Genomic DNA, 25,020 nt, shown 5'->3' with positions numbered 1-25,020 from the left:
GCTATGAACGTTTCGATAAAGTCCTTCGTTCAAGTTGTTGTCGATCGATGAAAGGCGTATACACCACCCTGGGTTACCTATTGGGAATGTCGACCTCCGCGATACTCTTCGTGTTCGAGGATAACGAAAGTATCGTGGCGGATGCTTTCCTGCGCGTCTCCCATAGCCACACCATTAATATCGATATCGATCGTGAATTTTAAATATCGAGGTGCACTAGCTCCTCAGAAGAAAACACGGTGTAAACCAGTTAAGCGCTGTATTTCCGTGATGTACGATCAAGCTTGCGCAAAGTGAACTTGCATTATTCCTTTCATATATGTATGTTACATCTCGCGCTTAATAACGAAAGCAAGCGAGTTTTATCCCGTAATTTGAAAATGGGGAGAAAAGAAACGGTACGTTTGCGAATATATGTAGCGTTCTTTGTCGTACGTATAAAGATTTATACAAAACAGTTTCATTAGGAGACCTCTTCGTTCTGCGATACCCACGGGGCAAAGTCATTATAGAACGTAAATTTGAATTGATGGCGCTTCTCGCTTGGCAAAAGGAACGGTCCGTATGATCACGGAGAAAAACAAGTTACGTACGGCGACACGTTCCGGCATTACGAGCCATAATACTTTCGATAGAGGAGATGGTTGGGAAAGGCCTCGCTATGTACCGCATTATGGTTTAACGGCACACAGATAACGGCTCACCGGTTACTACAAGTTGTAAAAGCAGGACACTTTAAAAGCTTCTCGAAAGTCAGTGCGCTCGGATATCCCGTCTTCCTCTCCGCCTCTCCGTATCTCGTAAGGCTATATACGGTTGCCCTGTAACTTATTTAGTGCAGAACGTTGCTCGCGCGTCTTGCGATAACATACACTCGCCAAACCACGTTAGGTGCTTGCCGACACTTGTGCAAAACGCTCGATTTTTTTATGCAGCCGTTAAAGAAGCGCGAGACTGCAGTCTCTGAATATCTGCGGAAAGACGTTCGCCGGATCTCTCTCGGGCAAACCTTCTTCCAGCAGAGGTGATACATACTATATGCGACGCTTTTGCGTCGCTGTATGAAAACTTTTCAAAAAAAACGCACCTATAGATAATAATGAATTACAATAAGAAAAATAGGCGATTTTATCTTTATTTTTTTTTTACCGCCGTATTTCAGTCTCAAACTGATCTTCGTGATCGTCTCGGTTCATTATAATGAATTCTTCAAAGCAATTTTTGATTGAATTTCAAGCTAAAACTTAATACGCGAAGACAACTTGTACATCCAGTAAAACGAAACCATTTATAGACGCTTGGAGTATCGCCTCCATGGAGTACCTACATCACGCCTGGTACATGAAAGCTCGCTTTGAAGGGGTTTCACGTCAGCCTTTACGCGATATCCGTAATGCGCGCACACATATGTGCCTTCTAAGGTCGCAGGGGGACGTTTCATAGCGATCCACACCATAGACTTCCCGCCGGGTTTATCTACATTGCCTCCCGCGATCGGTATCCGACACACCCGAATGGTTTTCGATCGAGCTCTGTACCATTATCCGCAACGCGACCGTTCGCGGGTACGATTATATCTCCCAGGAAGCGACATCCAATTTTGCGTTGTGGCTTAGTGCGAAAGAACGTCTTCGGGCGCTCGCATGAAAAGCGCGGTAGATTACAGATTTGCGTCGTCGGGGAGCAAATATCTATTTCGCTATATCGCCGTATTACAAGCATTATTTTCAGGATACGATGGCATAAGCTACTTTCTCGAATGGGCAATCACGGACCGCGGTTATATCATAATGTCTTGTAACATTCTTCTTCAAACATCAATTTCTTTTGCTTTCTAACTCAAACTCCATTATCACGTGTGTAATGACGTCACGTTATTGATCGCAAATAATATTGCAATATCAATAAATAATGCCCGATTAACCAATGACTGGAATTTTGAAACTCTGACAGCAACGTGAAGAATAAAGTTACATTGATATTTACGTAAAAAGCGATATGACGGACAAGCCTTTTTGAAGCAAAATGAAATGAAATTTTTCCTTAGAATTCAAATAAAACAACGGAGCGCCGGGTCCTAAGACTAATCTAATTTAATGAAGTGAAACGTACGGTGTGAAAAAGGTAAAATATTTGCATGAATGTACGAGGAACATTCACGAAAGCACATGAAAGCGTTCATCGATCGCCTGCAACGTATGTAAATCTCGCCTAATGTCAGAGCAGCTAATCCATCCGCAAAGCAAGCAAAGCATTGAGAGCATGAATGAGAAAGCGGTTACCAAGGTATACACATTGATTTTAAAGAGACATTGATATAAGAGCCAGCGCGTTTTCTGTAAATAAACAATATCATGTTTTATCTTTACTTGGAGAAAATAAATGCAAAAACAAATATATCTCTCTTTTTTAAAAACGACAGCAAAAAGATAACCATAAAATACATATTATTGTCATAATGAATGCAGAAAGTTCAGTGCGAAATTTGTCACTTCGCGTCGTCTCCTAACAGCATTACCCGCATAATTTCGCAAAAAAGTTCACAAATAGACGTAGCTGTTTAAGCGAGAAGAAAATTTCTTGTTATTTAATTGTTACAGAAAACTTGACGTACAAAATTGCGACAAGAAAGAGAGAAAGAAGACGCAATGTGGGAAGTTAGAGATGTTTCGTGATTCCTTTCATTTTAAATGAACAATAGCCGAAAAGACGTAGTCATCCTGCCACATAAAAGATCGTTGTCTACCGGCGACAGGGTATCTGTTTCGAGAAAAAGCAACTTATCCGCAATGCGGTTCAACGCGAAACACAATACCGTAACAGAATTGGCAAAAACAAATTGATGACAGAATTAGCACTAGCTATTTAATAACATCGAAAATCCTGTTATATCTATCTTATAAGCCTGCTCCGCTGCCATTTCACTTCGGTAATTTATTTATTGAAAGGGCACTATCCATTCATGTATCGGATTGCGCTCTATTTCCCCACGGTGATGTTGAAGCGCCGAGGAAGATATATCTTCCGCTGAAAGTTTTCCATCTAGTCGCCTCACCTATCCGCTATTATTGTGTCAACCATTTTCTGGCAGTCCTATCAAGGCGAGAGCTCTTAATCTTCGAACACTCGTCGGGAGACGACGAGCTAACCTCGCTCGTATCTCTACGTCTGTTTACGTGCGCAAAGGAGGAAAAAGGTAGAAACGTTCGCGTTTGTCTTGTTTCTAGTTACCACCATGATAGTTACGGTAAAAAGGGCACACAGAGAAAGCAGTAAAGGGGAAGGCATTTGTAGCGGGATTTCGCGTCTGCGTTTCTATACCGAGATTGGCTTCGAGGAATAAACGGAGGACAAATCCGGCGACTAACGATAGAGATTGTTAGGATAAATAATAATGAGACAGCTCCTGATAATTGAGAAAATGACCCTACATAAATCTATATTTTGATATAGAGAATACATATAAGTCTTCACTGAGAGAAATAAATGATCGGACGATCATTCGAAAATTAACAAATAAATAATCCGATAACTTTCAATCGGAATTATAAAAAGCTGATCAAGGCCAAAATAATATCTGATCAATCATATCATTGATAATTGGATATCATTGATCGGACATTATTTTGGCCTTGATCGGCTTTTTATAATTCTGATTAAAAGTTATCGAATTACTCGTTTGTTAATTTTCGAACAATTGTCCGATCATTTAAACCTGGATTTTTCTCTCAGTAATTATTATAAAAAGTATTAAAGCGAAATGGAGAAATCCGAAATGGGAAAATTAAAATCTTTTAATTTTTTATTAAACTTTATGAATTACACAGATCCTTTTATCAATTAACAAGCGATCCTGAGGTTCTATTAAAACCCACCACACAGAGACGTCGCTCAACATAAAATTTAAAAGATAAAAAAGATATAAATAATTGCTTGGTCGTCGCGCGTACATTCACAGGCATGGTCGAGTTATCGCTGTACTTCTGCGAGAGACGTGCAGGAAGACGATGCGCTATGAATCAACGACCGAGAACGATTGCGTATAATGGTTCTGGCAGGTTACTGCGGCCAATTGGGTGAACCAATATGGTATTTATACAGTTAAATTGGTTGACCCAATGAGCAAAGAGCAACTATCGCGGCTAGGTCGACCAATATTCAAGCACGCAGAGTTTTGAGTTCGTCCGAATAAAATTTCACTTCGGATCAAACTGATAATTTCAGTGAATGAAGGAACATTTTATATATAAAATTGTACATATAAATATTAAAAAGCACCCGGTTAATTCTAGTAATAAAATCTTGATGGGAGTATCTGAGCTGAGGCACCGGAGCCGAAAAGGCATCGGTGGGGAATCTTCCCGTATTACGACAATCTAATTCACCTATACTTATACCACTACGGCTAGATTCGATTTCGTACTGTCGAATCAAATGAGAAGTCGTGACTCCCGAGACCTTCATCGACCTCATTCTCGTTGAATTGGGTCAGTAACTTTCTCAACCTCCCTGAGTACTTTTTAACCACGTCTGAGAAATTTTTCGAGATGTAATTGTTCGAGTTGTAATGAAAGAAAAAGAAAAAGAGCATAGAAAGATCAAATTATTATTTATGAACTAATTAATAATTAATTTAAAACTCAAATATATCGAAAGCAAACATAGAAACTCGACTATGCAGTAATTAAAACACAGTAATTAAAATACTTTTTAGAGTTAATTATATCCGAGTTTTTACGTAAAAGCTCTTAATGAAGGTTAAATAAATAGCTTTTCTTCTAATGTTTCTTCATGTTTATATTTAAAATATCTGTAGTAGCTATTTTATAAACAGTTGCATTCTAGTAAATATTAATTTATATATGCAGTCACATTTTAGAGTTAATATCAAGCTAAGAAAGATTTAATGCATATAAGAGGTAATACACAACATGCAGACTTGATATTCCATTTATAATGTAATATGGTAACGAATCGTTTTGTATGCGTGCGAAAGAATAATGCGTGGCAGTTTGTCCATCTAACCGGTAGACTGAAAAGAGGTATATGGAGAAATATGGAAAAAGGAGGATACGCCGCGGTGTTGTCAACGGTTTGTTCTAGAGCGAACGAATCATCTCATCCCTCTGGGACAATGCGTCTGGTGAATATATTTGCAAAATAGAATTATCATCGATGGAAGTTATACATTGCTACATACGAAAACTGTCGGAGTTTTAAATAAAATATTTAATTTTGAAATTCGATGAAAAGTTTTCCAGAATGAGAGAGAAAAAGAGAGAGAAAAAGAGAAAAAAGAAAGAGAGAGAGAGAGAGAGAGAGAGAGAGAGAGAGAGAGAAATACTATTACTAATATATTATGCTTACACTCAGAGAAATGGACAGTTAGTACAAAAATTAACAAATAAATAATCCGATATTTTTAACCGGAATTATGAATAGCTGATCAATTATTAATAATATCTGGCTATCATTGATTGAACATTATTCTAATCTTGATCGGCTTTTCATAATTCCGACTAAAAATATCGGATTATCCATTTGTTAATTTTTGAACGAACTGTCCATTTCTCTGAGTGTAAAATATATTCAAATTTTTGGATACATAAAATACTTACAATTAGTCAATAAGTAAGGTAAGCCAAAACATGTTGCTTGAAACATTTGTTATAAGTTATAAAAATATTACAAGAAGAAAACAAGAGATATAAAAATCATAATCGCGATACTACTAATTGTCCGTGTAATAAATTATTGAGCGTTCAATAAATATGTATCAAATTACTCGATTAAAATTACATTAATTTTAATTCAATTAACGAAAACATGTTTGTGTGCTGCTGAAGCTCTAAATTTTACGCAACTGATAATTAAATGAAAATGGGGAAACAATTGCGTATATCATGAGAATTAAGTTAGTTTGCCACAGAATTGATGTCGCATGTTAAACTTCATTGTTAATTAATCTCTTTTAATAAACAACTTTTTGATATTTGAAAAATACAAATAAATAAATAAAGAAATTGCTTCCATTAAATCAAAATTTAATTCATAACATATGTACAAACAATACTTATAATTGATTCGAATAAACTCCGTTTTTGTACAAATTAATTAAAAATAAATTTAATTGTACTCATTAGTATATTGTATATATAACTTCTAAGTGTACGATAAAGAAAAATATAGTAAAATATCTAAATATATTAATTTTTTTAATTAGAAAAATCATCTACTTTATAAAGAAAGCTGAATTTGATATTATCGAGCACAACAATAAAAAGAATGAAATAAAAGTGCTTAAAACAAAGTAACCGTCGGTTCCTAATATTTCCGAGCTTTCCAATTACGAGGTACCCGTTTTTCTTACTTTGGTCGAACAAGAGATCCTGAAATACAAGACGCGAAAGCGAATTTATATCCCTTCCAGAACTCCGCGTGGCGGTCCGAGTGCTCGGAGAAAAATAATTAACCCGCCGGTCTTCTCTCTCTCTCTCCTTTCTTTTCGAATCGAGTACCTCGTTGACAACAAAAATTATGGCCTGTGCCGCAAAGTAGCGTCGTCCTGTCCATGGGCTCTTTTCTACTCTCGTTACCGTTCGATACCTACAGCGTCACGTTCTAAGTTTTTGTTTCGTGCCGCACGGAGAAATTCCGCTCGTTCCGGCACGTTCCGCCGCGCGTTCCACCCGTTCTTTATTAGGACGCACATATATAACGTCTATCCAACAATTCGATAAAAATAGCTTCGGCAGTTGCCCACTATTCGCAGATATCCGGTCAGAGAGACATTTGTGAGTCGAGACGAAAGACTCTTCTCGGCTTATAAACTTTTTTAAGAACAATTCCTTGTCGGAAATCTAATTTATTTCCTTTTAGATACTCGTATCTAAAAAGAAATAAATGGCCATTCTGTTTCAGAAATAAAAAAATTTTATTTTGTTTGTTTAAGTGACCATTGTGGTTCTTCTCTCTGAGAACGTTCACGTGAATGCAGCTTACCCTCCACGAATTTTCCTAACAAAGTAAAATAATACCTGCGAAATGTTAAACTATACTTCTTTGTGTTGAACTTCTTCTAGCAGAACGAACTGCCTCTCTATCTTTCAAAAGCAACCTTCCATGTACTTCGTTCTGTATGTTTTATGGTTATTGTTAATGACTGATGCGTACAGGCCAATGCAATGTTACACGCGAATAATATTGTACGCATTGCGGGCCAGCATAATAAAGCATAATTGATATTGTTATTCATTATTAAAGCAACTGAGTTAATTAGAAGCGCAACGGAGATGTATCATTGTACCAGTACCATGATCGCAGTTCCGTACGCGTAACGTTACACAAATGATTATTACGCTTAGATTCCTAAGTTTCCATAATTACCACGATAACCCTTCGATACATCCGCGATCAAACAAACAAGCCTTTCAATATTGAATAACTTTGGAAATATCGATATCCCTCTATCGAAATAACAGCCAGCGTATTTTCCGTTTTATCCCCCGGTATTTGTAGCCGATTTAAAGAATCAATCATTCGGGACAGTTGCGACAGTTATCTAACTCAAAAATGGCGATTTTGCAGTCGCGATTTTTTATTCCCGTTGCAGCATATATATTTGCCCTCCCGCCCGCCCCTACGAAGACAGACCGAAAATGTAGGTGTCCCTATAGATTACGTCACCGCTCGCGGTTGTTACGGGCAAGGGGCATTTTCCTATCTGCGCGCGTATGTAACTTTTCATACTCAGAGCGGCGGGCCGCAAAGCAAGATACGCGTGCGACCGCAGCCGCAAGCTGTAAGAGCGCCGTGTGCTTTTTTTTCGTCCTGCCTCTTTTTCCAACCGTTTCGTGAGATAATGACGATCTATGGTGGAAAGCGCTGCCTTCTCGCGAGTCGCGGTGCAACGGCGTATCAAGGAGCAGTGCACACGCTACGTCGCATTGGGTCAGAACACGTCTGCGCATGCTGCACACATTGCTAAAAACACGTTGCTGATCTATCAGCAGGCACTACAGGACCCGTGCTGACACGGATTTTTTTTTTCTTTCTTTATCAGCCGGTTAACATGCACGAAAATGACGACTGACTCGAAAAACGCTACGGCCCTGTTGTATTAGGCGAGAAAATAGAACGGCAACGGGAGCATGTCGCACGTCGGATATACATCAGCGCGGCTGATTATAGCTATTTCCCTTCGCCTTTCCCTCCCGCCTTCCATCACAAGGTTTTAACTTAGCGGAACGAAATGTCCGATAATTAAAAAAATAATCTGTACAACGCAATATATAGAATTATTCAATCTAAAAGTAACTTTTAGTTATACAAAAATATCCTTCGCCGACATTTCCTCTTGATTAATCTATAATCTGATTCTATAATCACAACCTGACAATTACGCCGATTGACAAGTGACATTAGATCTTAGCAAATTTACTTTCATTATAATTTATAAATTTTGTTACGTTTGCGTCATATATCTCCATTATCTATATTTTGGGAACATTTATACAACAGAGACGCGTATATTTCGAGTTATAGTTTAGTTTCCAGAGAACACAGCTATAACAGAGAGATATAGTGCAGACTCAGAATAATGTGGTCATAATTTTAGCATAATAGAAGATCATTAACAATGACAAAAATTTTTAATCAAAATTTATCGGTAAACTAATTAATAATTCACGTAAAATAATTTGACAAAAATATTAAAAATTGTAGTCATTTACTTTGCCATGCAAATTAAAAAATAATCAAAATATTTTTTAGAAGTTTAATGAGTTTTTATACACGGAAAGAACGGTTTTGCTGAAGTATCTAAGCTAAATACAGATCTGAAAATAGTTTTATTGCACCATCAAAATAATTATAGTAGGTCGTTGAAGTATGATAAATAATGCTATAAAAAAAATTTGACATTTTAGCAATTTGAGTTTTCTAATTCAGATCAGTTTGAGTGTTCTAATTACTTTGATGTGCAACAAAATTATTTTCAGATCTGTATCTAGCTAAATTTTTAGATACTTTAGCAAAACCGTTCTTTCCGTGTATGTATATGTTTCTTTTTATTAAACGACTTCCTATTAAAAATGCAATTTGCAAGCTCTCGGAGTTCTTATCAGTAATTGTTTGTCCTAATTGATTGCCGTACGGAGAACACATTCGGATAGTAAAATATGATCGGTAATTACGTGAACGAACGGAAGTTACAACGGCACAATCTTTCTCACGCGCGTGTACAGTCGCGCTCTAATGCAATTCCCTCGTTATCCCGCGGGTCTCTCGCGTTTCGTTCAATTCCAACGGGTTTTTTCAAATCTCCGCTAAAGACATCGACTGAACTGGGATTGCGGCACGGACGTGGAAAAACAAATCGTGTTACGCTGATTATCTGTGCCGAGTTCCGAAAACCAGAGGGAATATCGAACAGTGATGCGAGAGGACGACGATATGTGAGACCAATGCGTGATACGCAGAAAGAGAAAAATATTTCAAAAGCTACGAGTGTCGCGGATGAAAGAAATTTATTCTGTCGTTGCCAAACATCAAAGCTATTTTTAAAAGGTAATTTGTAAGTCATTGAAAAAGATATCCTTAAAGATTCAAGTAAAGTACAGTCTAAATTAGAAGAATTTTATATTAGAAAATAACTATCTATTCTATATTAGATTAAAGTTCTTATATATGTAATCTCACGCAACTTTTGGCCGAATTTCATAATTTTTCAAATCATTCATTCGTAAAATCCGTTTATGGTTGAACACGAACAGAATTTTTCAATCATTCTTCACGGCCGATTTTTATAAAGTTTTCAACTCGATAAGTCAATTTTACTTAACTCGCAAAAAAAGTTCTTTTTTTTTATGATGTTAGGTCGCCAAAGCTTTTTTCACTAACTTCACCGCTTCCTAAGAATGTTGAAACGCTTACAGATCGTTGGGTTTAACGTATTCCTCTTCATCGCTCCTAGAATAGAAATTTCAATCTTTCGGTATCGCGAGTCTCTCTCCTCGATTCGAGAGCAATGCCTGAAGGTATCGAATTTATTGAAATCTTCTTCCAGGTAAATTTATCACGTTTTATTCAGTAATTTCCGCATTATTGTAGAATATTAAGCGTACTTAATATTCGTTTTTGAGATGCTCTCGACAATAGACATGAGAGAATATAGGCGAGAGAAGAATATTTAACATTTTTATATGTTTTCGAAGAGATTATAGTCATACATCTTTTAATAATATCTATAAAATGCAAACAATTCATGCATATTTTGCTATTACGTGTTGACGTACAACGCAATAAATATTCACGATATTACGTGGCGCAAATATCGGCATAATGTTCAGCGAGAGAAGACATGACTAATCAAGAGAATTACAGTCAACGAGCTTATTCGATGAGATGAAAAATACTACACAGAATTGGAAAGTACGACCACTATGAATCGAAGATATATTTCCGAATCAGTGATCCGAAGATTACACGGCCGGTAAGCAGAACGGTTCCGACTTCTAAAAACTATCGTCAAAGCAAGCAGGCACCAAAGCCTCTTCTGACCAGTGGACTGTGCAGTCGGCACGACTCGACTGTTCGCGAATCGATTCAACCGTTTCTGCCTATCTCGCCATCTTCGTTTAGCTTGTCCACTTTTCTATTTACGCTATCGTTTACTTTGTGCTAGACAAAACAACGATGAGCAAGCGCAGAAACTCGCTTATTTTTCATGCCGCGCAATTCGGCATTCAGATATTCCACTATTCCGATTTCCCGCTTGCTTTGTACCCTGAAAAACTAATATTGCTTTTTTTATTAATACACTATATTCGCGTCACTAATGGCGGATAAAGAAGATCAAACATGGCATTGCAGACATATCAGAATCTTTATTATACGATTTTTCTCTGTGCCTCAAGAGACATAAAATATTCCTTCGATGTATTCGTTCTTTGTTGATCAACGGAATGTTTTAATAAAGATATCTAAAAAATACTCAAAAACGTTTCCCGAAGGTATACTCAATAAACGATGGCCGTTGTATCGATTACTGCAAAATATATCTTCCGTTCTCATTTTTTAACAAATGTGGATTTTGTAGAAAATTTATTGGATATTTAATGTAATATTTTACTCAACAATTTGCCTTAACTTAGTCGGATCGATCGGATAAACCTAATCCATCGTTGATTCCAATGCTGTTCCTTTTTACATTCGAACATTGTTTTTTAACGAATTTTGTATTTCAGTTTTAGTTTACTTTCTATTTGACTCAACAAAGCTATGTGAATAGCAAAACGTTCCTGCAATTTTTCCTTTGTACTTCCTATTCTTTATATATTATTTATTCTTCGTATTTCTATTATTCCGATTTTTTATATATTCTTTACGTAAATAAAAAAACCATCAATTTTTTTATTGCGCGAAAATAACGTCACTATGCTATTTTACATTATTTTTTTAATTGTATATTAAATTGTATATAGAGTAGATAATACAATCGAGAAAGAAGTGATTTTATAGCTGAAAGTAAGTCGAAATAGAATAAGTTTTTTTCTAATAATGCCTTATTTTCGAGAAAAAGAACGAAAAAAGACCCCTTGAACAATTAAATAAAAAATTATTCTTAAATTTGAAGAATTAAAAGGATAAAATACGTTACAAATAATCCATTCTAACTTAATTCGCAGAATACAACTTTGCATATGCAAAATGACAAAACGGTCAATATTTTCAATATAATAATCCAACTAAATATGTAAGAAATACATGTGTAAAAAATAAAATTATTTTTATTATCTCACATAAATTCACTCGTTTATCTAAAAAGTCAATTGACTGAATTAGTTACTTCTAATAATAAACAAACCATACAAAATGTTTATAGCAAAAACCGTAACCTCGACCGTAACGTCAAATATCACTCAAATGCCCCCGTATTCGAATAATTTTCTAAGTTCTTTTTCTCAAAAACGAGGTCTTATTCAACAAAAATTTATTTTATTATTTTAATTTATTTTTAACAATAGGATCACCCTCTTCCCGGTTGTAACATATATTTTGACTTATCTTTGTAAAAAAAGAAAAAATAGAAACGTGAAAGAAAAGCATTGTACCATAAAAAATCTATCAAAATTATGGATGAAAATTGAAAGTATTGGACGCTCGTGTATGTTTAAAGGAAAACCTGTACTTCGTAGAAAATATAATACGCACAGCAGCAAGCCAAACATGTCGCAGTATTATTCCCAACCAGCCCACTCCTCGCCAATCAGCTCACTGCTGCTCCATGGGTGCGAGGAAATAATAAAAGGAAATGAAACTGGCTGGCTGTGAGACGGCGAGAGAAATGGAAAATAGTTTGCCAAAGGGAATATAGGTCACGGCCCTATGTAAATCAATGAGATTGAATTTGTCCCAAGCAATAAGCAAAATAGATGATCTAATTAAAACCCACATATATAAATTACGTCCATATCTCTAGAAAAAATACCCAAGAAAACATCTCGTAATTGTTCCATATTCACAAACTTCGACATATTATTACGGATCTTATTTCTATAGTTAAACGAAAATACTTTGTAAAAACATGAAAACAATTAACGGTTTAATAACTTCGAAAAGATCTACCTTCTGTGCGTGACAACAATTTTATAATAATACATTATAACTCATTTGTGTAAAAACATACGAGTAAAATGCAACACAACGTATATATTTGAGAAATAATGTCGTCTTTGAAATAAAATCGAATAAATGCAACAAAGGGACACTGTATTCCTTTGTTAAAGTTTCCACCATAAAGTACATGCATTTAAATCATACTAAAACAGACGAGCAATCCAAGCAGCGTAAGGATTACCTTCGCAAGAACATCCAATAACTTTGTTCAAAGTCTAATTCTTTTATCCCGCGATTTTAAAGCTTCCAGACAAATGCTCCAATTTATTGGCATTAAAGAAGATAATAAGAGGATTGCGATATGTAGAGAATCGATCATATTACGATAAAGATCAACACTAATCATATCTTTTATAAATGATAAAGTTATTTTATGAAATTGCAGATTTAACGAAACACGGTGTAGACATATATTTAATGTCTCTTTCAATAATTACGGTAATGCGATAATTAAAGTATCGCGTTAAGATCGGTTTAACAAATCCCACGTGAAATACGACAATGCAAGACGCGCGTTGATGAATCCACGTACGTGATCTCATGACAATGAAATTAATGATGATTATGATACACGAGCAAATCCACCGTCTTTCGGTGAATCCATCTACGTAACACGCTGCGAGAGTACCACGGCTACTCAGCCCTGCGCTCTAAAAGTGGTCCATCAGAGAGTGCCGTAATAAGTTTACGCTTCTCCGTCAACATGGCAGGTTAAAGTTCACGGAAGCTAGATAGGTGCTGCTGAAAACGGTGCTTTTGGCTTAACATAGTTGCTATCAAGTACGACGTGCAGCTGTTTTAACAACCCATCACTATACGCGCCAATCTTGCTATTTAAAATTAGCAAATATTTTGTTAGTGTTAAGGTGAGTCGAGAGACACAGTAATACTACACAATAATACTCGTCGTAACAAAGATAGTGGCAATTGCTTGAGAAAATTCAAAAACATTTCGGCCTAGCAAATTACCTTAAAGGTGATCTAAAAGTTCTCTCTACATTCAATCTTGACAGGGCCTCTCATCGTGACGTCAAGCGCGTCCTAGCTTAACAGCAAGATATATCGGACGGTCTGTATATATACGTAGCCGCACATAGTATATATGTATATATACGTAGCCACATATCGGCGCAAAGGGGATACACACAGCTTTCGCCTGCCAATAATTTTTGCTGGAAGGATCTTGAAAGTTGGTACGAGCGACGTTGATTTATATCGAATGAAAAGTGGTTCTTTCTCCAGCGAATTAACGGCTGGATATAAATAGATTTACAATGTAGCCTCTCTATCTCTCTCTCTCTCTCGTCTTTACAGACGTCAAATGTATAATTAAGAGTACTTTCTATTTGGCGCTTGTAATAACGCTCGTGAGTTTAACATTTGCTAAAGGACAAGGGTGAAATGATTCTAAGAGCGTTGCGAACGCTAAATGGAACGTCGTACCCTAGATATCTTCACTTCGATATTAATTTTTCTATGTTTCCAACTTCGCGCTAATTGTCCATGCTTTTTTGTTGCAGTTAAATGGAATGAAGTGTTACATTTCGCCACGTACCATTGAGGAACATCCTAGAAAGTTCCACAATGTCCAGCATGCAGTGAGTAAAGCGTAAAGTATTCCATTAACACTCGGCTTTGCCCACTCGGGACACGCGGCGACATTTACGCATCGTGTATTGTCTGAAGTTTCGTAGAGGCCGCTAATGCGCGTATATGTGCGAACGGCTGGATGAATACAGATGCGTATCTACGTGATCGAAATTTCGTATGCCAGTTTATGCTTGATAATCAATGCGAAAGCGACTAATCAGTTACCCACCCGCACGCGACTCGCAAATTGTCGTTTGGAGTGGAGCGAATTTCTACAGCCGGTGGAAACGACGAATAAAAATGTGTCGGTACAAACGGTAGGATAATAAAGAAGGGCGTCCGACGTAACGAAGTTACGCCGACAAATCTTGTTAAAACTCGCGATGCGGAATTAGCACATTATGACTTGCAAATTTGCAAAATGCGAGCGCACCAAAAATAAATACGGCTAGATGTCCACGGTCGCATTTTCTCGGACGGGCGCGTAATTCTCCCTCAAGCGATGTTCAAATACGTCTCGCAAATCAAGATAAACGGATGAATAGTCATTCGCAATTAACAAACGCTCCTTTCCCAAGTCAGTTGCAGCGAGCTCTCTCGCGCGTTATTATCCGAATTGTTGATTTTATGAACGCGTTTAGGTACTGGCAACATTAATGTATACGCGATGGGAATATTATGCATACCCAAAACACGTATGCGTGCATATAAATATATACGTATATGTACATGCGTACGTAAATATGTACGAACGTGTTCGCAATCATTTCGTTCACGTATTTATGCAACGCCGCTCGTTCGCGGACGACGCTTGATTGATTATACCTGAGCCTGCCGCTAATTACTCAATGTAACATTTCGATTACCACACGCAACGGTCAACTACATCGACGTTTCAACTGATTAATATCAGTGTACTTAGATTAATGCACGACAAGAATGGTAACAACACGGAAGGCTAAGTGTAATTAATTACTCTGAGATACAATTGCGTTTTTTTTTTTTGCCATTTTTAATATCATTTCCCATCATGGGACATTTGCATATGCTAAAGTATCGTGATCAATAATGCTGGTAATCATAATACTATGAAACGATAAATTTTTTTTATGGAATTGTGCAATTAAGAAACCTCTCTGCGATACGGCCATAAAGACCGATTACGTTAATTGTTCGTATTAATGTATATATGTATTCTCGTATACCTGTGCAGCGCTATATACTATGTATATACATATATATATATCCGGCGACTCTATCTAGATATATGTCGCACGTGTGCAACGCAATTCTACATCGGTATTACTAGGCATCAATAATTCTCACGCTATTATAGAGAGAGTATTATAGTAAATGAACTATAAAATAATTACAATTTACTAGATGCAATTTAATGCACGTTGATCAAAAGTGCGTGCGACGCCGCAATAACACAATCGTCTGAATAGTAACAATTAATTCAGCTGCATATAATTAATGTAAGTTAAATTAGACGCACGCGCGCGAGATATTCGACAATTTTCGGCATAACGTGAACGAGGCACACGTCGCGCGCGACACGGATCGAAAATTCCTTCTATAAATCGACCGCAACGATTACACGGCCATTACCTTAATTGCTGACGCGACTAACGTGCGTATTCACGCGTGTATAGTTATTCGGCGTTATCCGGGCAACGCTCCACGCATGGGGTCACCATATCCGGCATCGGCTTTGCACATTGACGTTCACTGTTTATAGTTTGCCTTATCATTCTCAAGGGAGACATAGTTCTCGTGAGTGTCATGTCGAATTGCCCTGGTCAACGGGATCCAGCAAGTTAAACGAGCGGATCCGGGTGGAAACATCCGGATGGACGCGATTGCGTACGAAACACTAGAACTTGGTCTATGATCTGCAAATAGGGTTTGCAACAAAACTTCAACCTTGAACTCAAAATACAAATTACGTGAGTGGAATAACAGTTATTCATCCTAAACTTAACTGAGGATACTCCGAGGACTTTGACAATAAACAAAGCTTATTCGACAAGCCGATTTCTACCTTGTGAAACGACAATAAACTTCAATAGAAAGTCGCATCTATTATTGATATACCGTATCATTGAAGTTCCTAACACGAAACGATATAGTTAACACAAAAATCCCTAATGTCCAAATTTAAAAGTTTAAATATTGAAATACAAATTGTCTCAGATTTTGCGTTAAAATTTGTGAAAATGTTACATTAAACATAAATATATAGGCTTTACATTACCATTGTTACCAATAGTAATTAAACTAAAAATAATATTATTTTTATTTTACGTCTAATTAATTTTTGAAATATAAGCGATTGGAGATCAAAAAAATTTTGTAAAATCAAATCCAATGTGAAAAGCGCAAACGGCGTACTGACAACACTTCAGCATCTACATAGCTTCTAGCTTCACATTAATAATTATAATTGCCAAGCGCGATAGATCCGATGCTTGTGAATTCACGCCAAGTGTATCACGACGAGCAGCTTCGATTAGAAATTCCTGAAGGGTTATCCACGAGCATGCCCGACCTACAGAAAGGCATCTAACCGAATATGGTCGTGGCTTGCGCGTAAATTATGCACTACGACGCATACTATGCGTCGTATTGCGCGTCCATTATCGAGAGCGCGCGACAACGAGCTACACGATGAAGATGCCAAGGCGTGCAATAATATCGCTGATAACTTCCATCCCATTAACACCATACCCCCATCTTTCTCATAGTTAACGTTCCCGACAGCACTACGTGATACTCGAGACAAAAACTTCTCATACATTGCAGCTGTAAAACAGGATTATTTCACACACAATCATTTATATAAAACGCACTGTGCTTTATATGTTCGCAAGCTCGAGAGATAGTCCATGTGCGAAAAACAAATGTGACATCAGTTTTTTCGAATCGTAGCAAAACAAAAGATTTATAATGATTTATCGCAGGTAATACCGTATGTTTAATCTTAATGGATTGCCGTAATAATATATGAGCATCTGTTAATTATCTGCAGGATGTCAAAACTTTGTTAGTGACACGAAAAATGTATATGCAAGTCAATGGGTAAAAAAGTTGATTTACTACTTTGTACTTACTCTAAAATTTGATACATAAATAGATGCACAAAAATATACTTATATCCTAAGTATATAGATATTCCGTTCAAAATAATTGTATAACTTATTTTAATATGCCTTGTGCAACAGCATACTTCTGTAAAAATAACGAGACTATTGAACTGTTCATCAAATTTAAATAAACTGCTTTTCCTTACGGTTCGATTGCCATTTTTACGATGCGACCGAACAATATCCATCCTGATCAAAATTGAAAGAATCCCACCGTGCGGAAAGCTCATCTCTTATTAAACAATGCCAATGTATACAATATCCGACGCACATTCGTAGAATAGCATTGCATGAATGATAACGCGAGGCGAATTGATTCTCTACTGACACAAGTGTCAATAAACGAGAACACTGGAGAAAAAGTGAGTGCCTATCACAATAACTGCATTTTTATTGAATTTGGATTACAAAAATGCTAGACCGGAGACGAGCCGCCCTGGATGACAGTGATATCCAATGAGTGCGGGTTATTGCGGTGCGGCGAGTAATAACAACACTGACCTCGTATATCATCGTTAATCCATCACAATGACACTATTGTTACACCAGCTGCTGAGAGGAGAAAGGGATAATTGATCAAGTAACAATCGCGAGAGATCAGAAATCGCGAGCTGCGAACAACGTTCCATGAAAAGCAGACAAATTTTCCATAAAAGACCCGTCCAAGCCACGGGCACGCTGCGACTTAAGAGCCCGCATATATTTATACGGTTTTATGCGGTAAACTATAAATTGGAATTAACGGGCGAGTGGTATCCAGCCGAGCGAGTTGGATGTTTTCCAAGAGCTTCGCGTTATTGACGCTGCGGATCGGTTAAAATGCGGGACATGCAAAAAGCGCGGAAACGTATACGGCACAAGGTGAAACCAAAAATCGCTGAGCCTTGTTAAAGATAAATAAATGGAAAAGAGAAAAACGGGGAAAAGCATGTAACGCGCACCATACGGCTGTGCCGTATTCGATGAGTACTGACAGCTGCGGCGCACTGTACGGTGCTTAACTTGAACGTGGTATGCCCGTTATGTTGCAAGTTTATGGTATCGTTTCGATATAACCTCGACCGTGTGCTGGAACGACAGAAAAATATAACCCAGTACGTCGTTATAATTAGCTCTCCATTACGCTTAACGTCCATTAACGTTGTTAGCTTCGAAGCGCGGCAGATATAACACTGGATTGAAGGATCGTGTTTCTATGTGAAAGCCATGCAAGCGTGAAATTTCGTCGATGCTAAATCGAGCGAATCTGCCATTTCGATGTCAATTAATAATCCACGCTCCGTTTTGTACTAATCGCTCACAGGAAACTCCGTTCAAATGGAACGCAAACTTAAGTTCCCATTAAATGTAAACGCACAGTATGCGGTTTGAAATTTATGTTTATATTTGACTCTATCGACATTATACAATTTATATGCAAAATTTAAAAAAAGTCTATTATCTCAAAGAGATAAGAGAGAGAAAAAGAGAGAAATAAGTGAGAATGAGAATGTAATTATATAAAAATAAAATGACATTAAATTAGACTGCGCATTCAAAAACGCAAAATGATGCGAAATAAAATAGTAATAATTACTGCAAAATAAATTTTATACTGTTTTTAACAAATTTGGTCTACTTTATTGCATAGCTTTCTTTCCAATAAAACGGTGACAGCTGGAAATTTATGTAACGAGCATGATAGAAATTAAGCGCCACGAATGTAATTAATGTCAGCGAGAAGATTAAATTCCTACGTATCCCTGCTTTCCAATTAAAATTATCTTTTAATTCAAACCACTACTATTAACATTTGTGATATATTTATGCAAAAATTTTAAACTAATGGATAATTCAGGAATAGAATATTATCCTACTTTCTGTTAATGTTCCAGTTTCAGAAAAAGTAGCTTAACGATCAGCTTTCCGGAAAGTTTGCTCACGCCCGCGCCGCAAAGATTTCTTATCCATCTATTATCGTCGACCGCCATTAATGCTCCTGCATGATTTTTACTTAAGAATTAGAATAAAATAGAGGTTCGCGGAAAAAAAGTGCGTAAACGAGCGATTTTTGAATCTCTAACCAGTTTTAATATTCATGAGTCATTTCACGCGCTTCAGCTTTATATTCATTTTTATTACGATTCGGGAGATGTCGATAAATCTCCATTTTTACGATTGTATTTTAAACGGTCGTTATAAATCCAGTATCATAATTTTATTGTGTATAAAAAACGTGAAAAATAAATTTTGCCCGCTACAAAATTTCCATTTCCCCACCATTTATAAGTTAATTCATTATACTTTCCATTTGGGTATGCGCCTTGCTTGTCACGATTAGACGGAAAAACTTTTCGCAAAGATATCTCTTACACTAATTTCTTTACTGTTAATTGAATATCTACTCACGATTAAAACTTGCTCGCTCAAGGGCGATTTCATCAATGATTACTTAGTAGTTTTATCTAAAAGCCCTTCATCAATTAACAAAGCGGAGAATGCTCTAACTACGCGCTAGCCTTACTCTCCTAAACTTCCTATTGACAAGTATCGCCCATGATTAACGAGAGAGGGTACTTGCGAAGTTGCTGCAAAATCTTAGCAACCTGGGTCATCCATAACGCGAGTTCACAAAACGCTCTCTTCGATTCGTAACGACTCTTAATGGTTGCGATTTATTCGGTATGCGTATACAAATAGCTAGGAAAATCTGGCGTAATCAATCCTCCTTTTTATCCGAGCCTTTACAGGACTCAAAGTACTACCCTGAATCAGTGCAAAAAAGTTTTTACTTCGAGTTGAGAACTGAAGATTAGTGAGCAATTTGAAAGCGTTCGTACGACTAATTTCACACAAACGTTCAACATTATTTGCTCACAGTCTGCGTATAAAAACTCAATTCGCTGATTTCTTTTGTATTATTTTATATAAACACGCTTTATTCACTTTTAATTTCACTATTTAATTTTGTAGTTTATTTCCAATGCTATTTTCTTAGCATAGCCCAAGCAATTTCAAAAGAACGAATATTCTGTTCATGTTCCTTTTAATAGAATTCCTGGTAACGTGTTCCCAAACGTTATTCGCGACTACTGACATATTTGGCAACGAAATTCAATCCGCTGACCGAATTTTCCACTCACGGATTTCCGGAACGAATACCACAATGTTTACGGTGTTGTTGCCAAATAGCAAAAATCTTGTCTATCGATCCGATCTCCGTTGAATAGCACGAAGAAGAAAAACCTCGTGCAAAATGCACATAAGACGGCGCGCATAAAGGCTTACACAAAGCCGCAATGAAGTTATGCCAAAGTTATACGTACGCTTAGTGATTACAATTCATATTTAAGAAGCTTACCGAAGAAGCGTACTGTCACGTTGAAATTAAATTTCTCAGCGGCTTCTTCTAACACGGTTAGGTCATTAGTATTCAGTAACGCGGTTGGTAAAAAATGTGTATAATATATTTTTTTCGGAGCTCCCTAAGTACAATATTACGCGTATAATCTATATAATTAATCACATGATGAAACGCATTTATTTATGTAAAATTGTAAAAGAAGAACATTTATCAATGTTAGAAATAAATAATTATAAGACTTGTATATCAAATTAAAAGTCTTGTAGCTCACAGTTTAAAATAATAGGCGAAATACATAAAAATTATTTTAATTAATTTTCATTTCTTTTCAGTCATTTACAAACGATCTAAGAGCCGACTGTTTCGATTTCTTTTTTTGCATTTGCGTGATAAAAGACTAAGATCGTTATGCCAAGTGCATGGCACATTCGCAAATACATTCACGTTTCCCAGCTGCCGCCACTTGGTTACATCCGCTTCCGAGCTTCTTCTCCACCATCGCACTCGAGCTCTAACCGGATCTCTCGTGCGACATTTAGTCGCTCCACGAAGTAACGAGAATGTAATTTTCCAGGATGCATATTATTATCATCGGCAGGACACATCGCCTCCGCGACTTCGTTCTCCGCTTCGTTCACCATATTCGACTCGACGAGCGTACATCGCATTTCCGCGCTGTTTTCCTTCCCCTTTTATTTGGCTGCACGTTGGCAGCTGGCTCTCTCGTTAGCATTCATCTTTCTCTTGCGATCAAATACTGTTCCTTTCACGCCTGCTCGGTTCATTCTTTTGACTGTTCCATTTCATACTTTTGCAAACTATGACCAAACGAAAGCTTTCTATATGTTATCTTACCATCTCGCATGCAAATTTTATTCTCTAGTGATCGCTAAATTATTTAATTTAAAAGGAATTGTAGATTGTTGCGGAAAGATGTAGATTGTTTTAACTCCATTGTCATGCACTGTGACATTGATAATGCATCTTGCCAAATTGATATACTATATTATTTTACTATGAGTTTAATGAAAATATTTCAATTGTAATAAAATTGTGACGGATCGCGACAACTAATTAAATTTTCTCCTTCAAAAATATATTTTAAAAAAACATTGTATTATAAAATCCTAGTTATTCTATTATTCCAGTTAAACTTCCGAAATTTAGGAACATATAGCTCTCCTAGTAGCGCGACTGTTTCCAAAATTTTCACACGACAATATTTTTTACTTAAAGCAACGTTGTTTATTGCACCATCACTTCCGCGAGAGATTAATATCCGACTGTGCAGGGTATTCAAGAATGGATTGCACGCAATAGATAGCGATCGTTTGTAGAACAATACTGCCGACACTGGATATAATTTATCACGGCGCATCATAGTGCGGAGAGAAAGCAAGTTTGTTTACTTCTATTAATCCGACGGTACACATCCTCGCCGGTAAACCTATCATCTATCGAAAATGAGTATATTGTCGCCCCAATATATCGATATCCGATTGTTCACGCGTTCAATGATATTAATTTACTATTCAAACAAGCTTTGTTGATTTCTGATTACCAGGTCGCTGCGTAACAATATACGTTATTAATGTATAGTGTGATTTGTTGTTATTATTTGATATTACGCAAAAGCTAAAAAAAAATTAATATTCCATTATCTGAGGTGCAAAAAGATGAATCTTGGAAATTGGGTGGATAGATACTATTGTTGCAGTATTTTGCAGTATTTCTAACAATGGTCTCCATCAGTGTAATTCGTCACGGTACCGTGGAAGTGCACGTTAATTCACGTCCAACCACGCAAAGCTGCCGTGTCTAACAATAGAAATTCAACTCAAACTTTTTCATAATTTCGTTCGAGGGATAATAATATGTTCCGCTAACTAAATCAACATTCTCGTAATTTTGATCGCGAAACAATATAAAATAAAACTAATATTAATTGTATTAAAAAATGTAAATATATTATTTAAAATAATATTTCTCTTGATTTGCAATTACCGGAGAGTAATAATGTAATATATATATATTTAAATCGTTAAAATTACAAATCAATAAAATCTGTTCGAGTCAATTGATTGAAACCTGATTTGATCTATTTTAGCAAACAAAGAGAGAGAGAGAGAGAGAGAGTTCTTTATCAAGGAAAATAATATAAATGTCGGATGTGTGTATGTACATCAGAATATATTCATTAATATATCTGACAGTGTTTTATTAGGAGTTTTGGACATATTAATATAAATTAATTGTCAAGATGATACCTCAATTTTACCTCGAAACAACAATATAAATCGTACAACGATGATGTAGAGCGATACAGAACTTATATCACGTATTTTGATACACATCATCCATATTAAGTGAGTGATACCTAACCACCGTAGCCGTACAAACTAGCAGTTCGTTAGTCTGGGCTCAGGTCTCTCGGACCTGTCAGGCATGTATCTTTCAGCCGTTCTATCTGCCTCCCATCGCCGAGCACCTCAACGCGAGAACGAGCGGCCCATCATGCTCGAGTTTGTCCTGAGAGTTCCGCGATTTAATATTCGAGCATGTCGCCTTGATATTCAGTGGACAGATATTAGCATGTAGAGCAAGACTAAGTTTCACGATGGATTTGCTTTCGCTCCGTTGTGCGTCGAATGTCAAACTTCGTGGAAAACTGTAACTGGAATTTCCGCGCTTCTAATGAACGATTTCCGAGCTGCGTTTTAGAAAAAAGACGCGTGAAATTTGCCACAAATCGATAATAATGGCACAGAAACGCATATTGTAAATTTAGTATCATTATGTCGCAATAAAATAATTACAACGATATCTTGTCGAAAGAAAATGATTACTGAATCTACGCTTTACTTCTGGAGCTATGTAGGAGAATGTAATTTATCAGACTGGATCTTTTTAATTACATAATAATATACGAGTAATTACTTACACAAATTAGTTGTAATTAGTTATAATTCAATAAAACAATTCTTCACCAGTGATGAAATAATAAACCAAAAATATTAATCGGCCTGACTGGCAGTAATTTATTAATATTAACGACGTTTCGACCTCTACTTTGGGTCCTTTTCAAGTTAATTTGACAATGAGATCATTGTGCGTCAAAGTTATAAAAAATTTTTTGTCAATGAGATCATTGAAAATTTTTTATAACTTTGACGCACACAATGATCTCATTGTCAAATTAACTTGAAAAGGATCCAAAATAGAGGTCGAAACGTCGTTAATATTAATAAATTACTGCCAGTCAGGCCGATTAATATTTTTGGTTTATTAGGTGTATTATAATTGTATTATAATTACTAATAATTATTTACTGGAAACTTTGTCAGTTAATTATGACATTTTTTCCCCGTTTTTTTATATCAATTTTAATTAATAATATTTTCATATATAATGTGAATATTCAGATCTCAATTGACATATGACATTCTCAGATTTTCATGAAAGCGCGGATGCAAGATAATGGATTGACGATATATATTTCATCGTCGCAATGAATTTTAGCTCCGTGATGAAAGTTGCTGGAAATACAACTCACGATGTGTACTCCATTCTCGGTACAACGATAAAATTTCACGGCCCGTAAAAGTCACCGGCACGTTCTCATCAAACCGAACCGTCAATTCTGTCCGCCAATTTGAGATCGGAGAAGGCGCTCTTTCACGCTTGTCGGTACTCGATATTTCCGAGTGCGTCATATCGGATTAATTGGTCTCCCTCCACCTCCCTTGTCGTTTTATTCTTGGACATAGCTTTCTAAATATATTGGCGTGATTTTGATTCGACAGCGATTATCGCGCGATCGATATAATTTCCACGTGCCTAATTCGTTTTTAATGAACCAATACCGATATTTTCGTCGGACAGAAATATGCAGTCTCATCAAATTGAATCATCAGTTTCGTATCTTCATAATAATAAGCGAGCGATAATTATGCAAACCGTAGCACCTCCCATTACACCTATCTTAAAAGATGCTACATTAAAACGCACACATATAAAATATTTTTAATGTAAAGTACAGTGTGTGTCGCGTGATAATGTTCCATTGAACATATCGCGTTTCACATTCCGTAAATCAAAACGACACAATGATAAATTGACAATGCGAATGCATATCTTGCATCTGGAAAAATGTGACTTTTCAAGAAGAAAGAAAAAGCTTTTAAGTTTGCGTAATGCATACGATGTAATGTTATATGTTTCTCTCGCAGATCTTTCACATTTCTGTAACAATGTGTTGCTCCA

At 36.5% G+C, this 25,020-nt stretch overlaps 1 protein-coding gene across 2 annotated transcripts in view; it reads left to right on the top strand.

The window, feature by feature from the left end:
• Positions 1–25,020, top strand: part of LOC112466546 (limbic system-associated membrane protein-like) — a 127,882-nt gene that overhangs the window by 43,117 nt on the left and 59,745 nt on the right. For both annotated transcript variants that reach the window (XM_025034687.1, XM_025034685.1), the window contains exon 2: positions 14,199–14,276. The gene's annotated coding sequence lies outside the window, so the exon portion shown is untranslated. The remainder of the gene's footprint in view (positions 1–14,198; positions 14,277–25,020) is intronic.

The sequence above is a fragment of the Temnothorax curvispinosus genome, unplaced genomic scaffold (assembly GCF_003070985.1).
Source record: "Temnothorax curvispinosus isolate PA1 unplaced genomic scaffold, ASM307098v1 QBEX01016327.1, whole genome shotgun sequence".
NCBI classification, from domain to species: domain Eukaryota; kingdom Metazoa; phylum Arthropoda; class Insecta; order Hymenoptera; family Formicidae; genus Temnothorax; species Temnothorax curvispinosus.
This window is presented reverse-complemented; position numbering and strand designations above follow the sequence as displayed.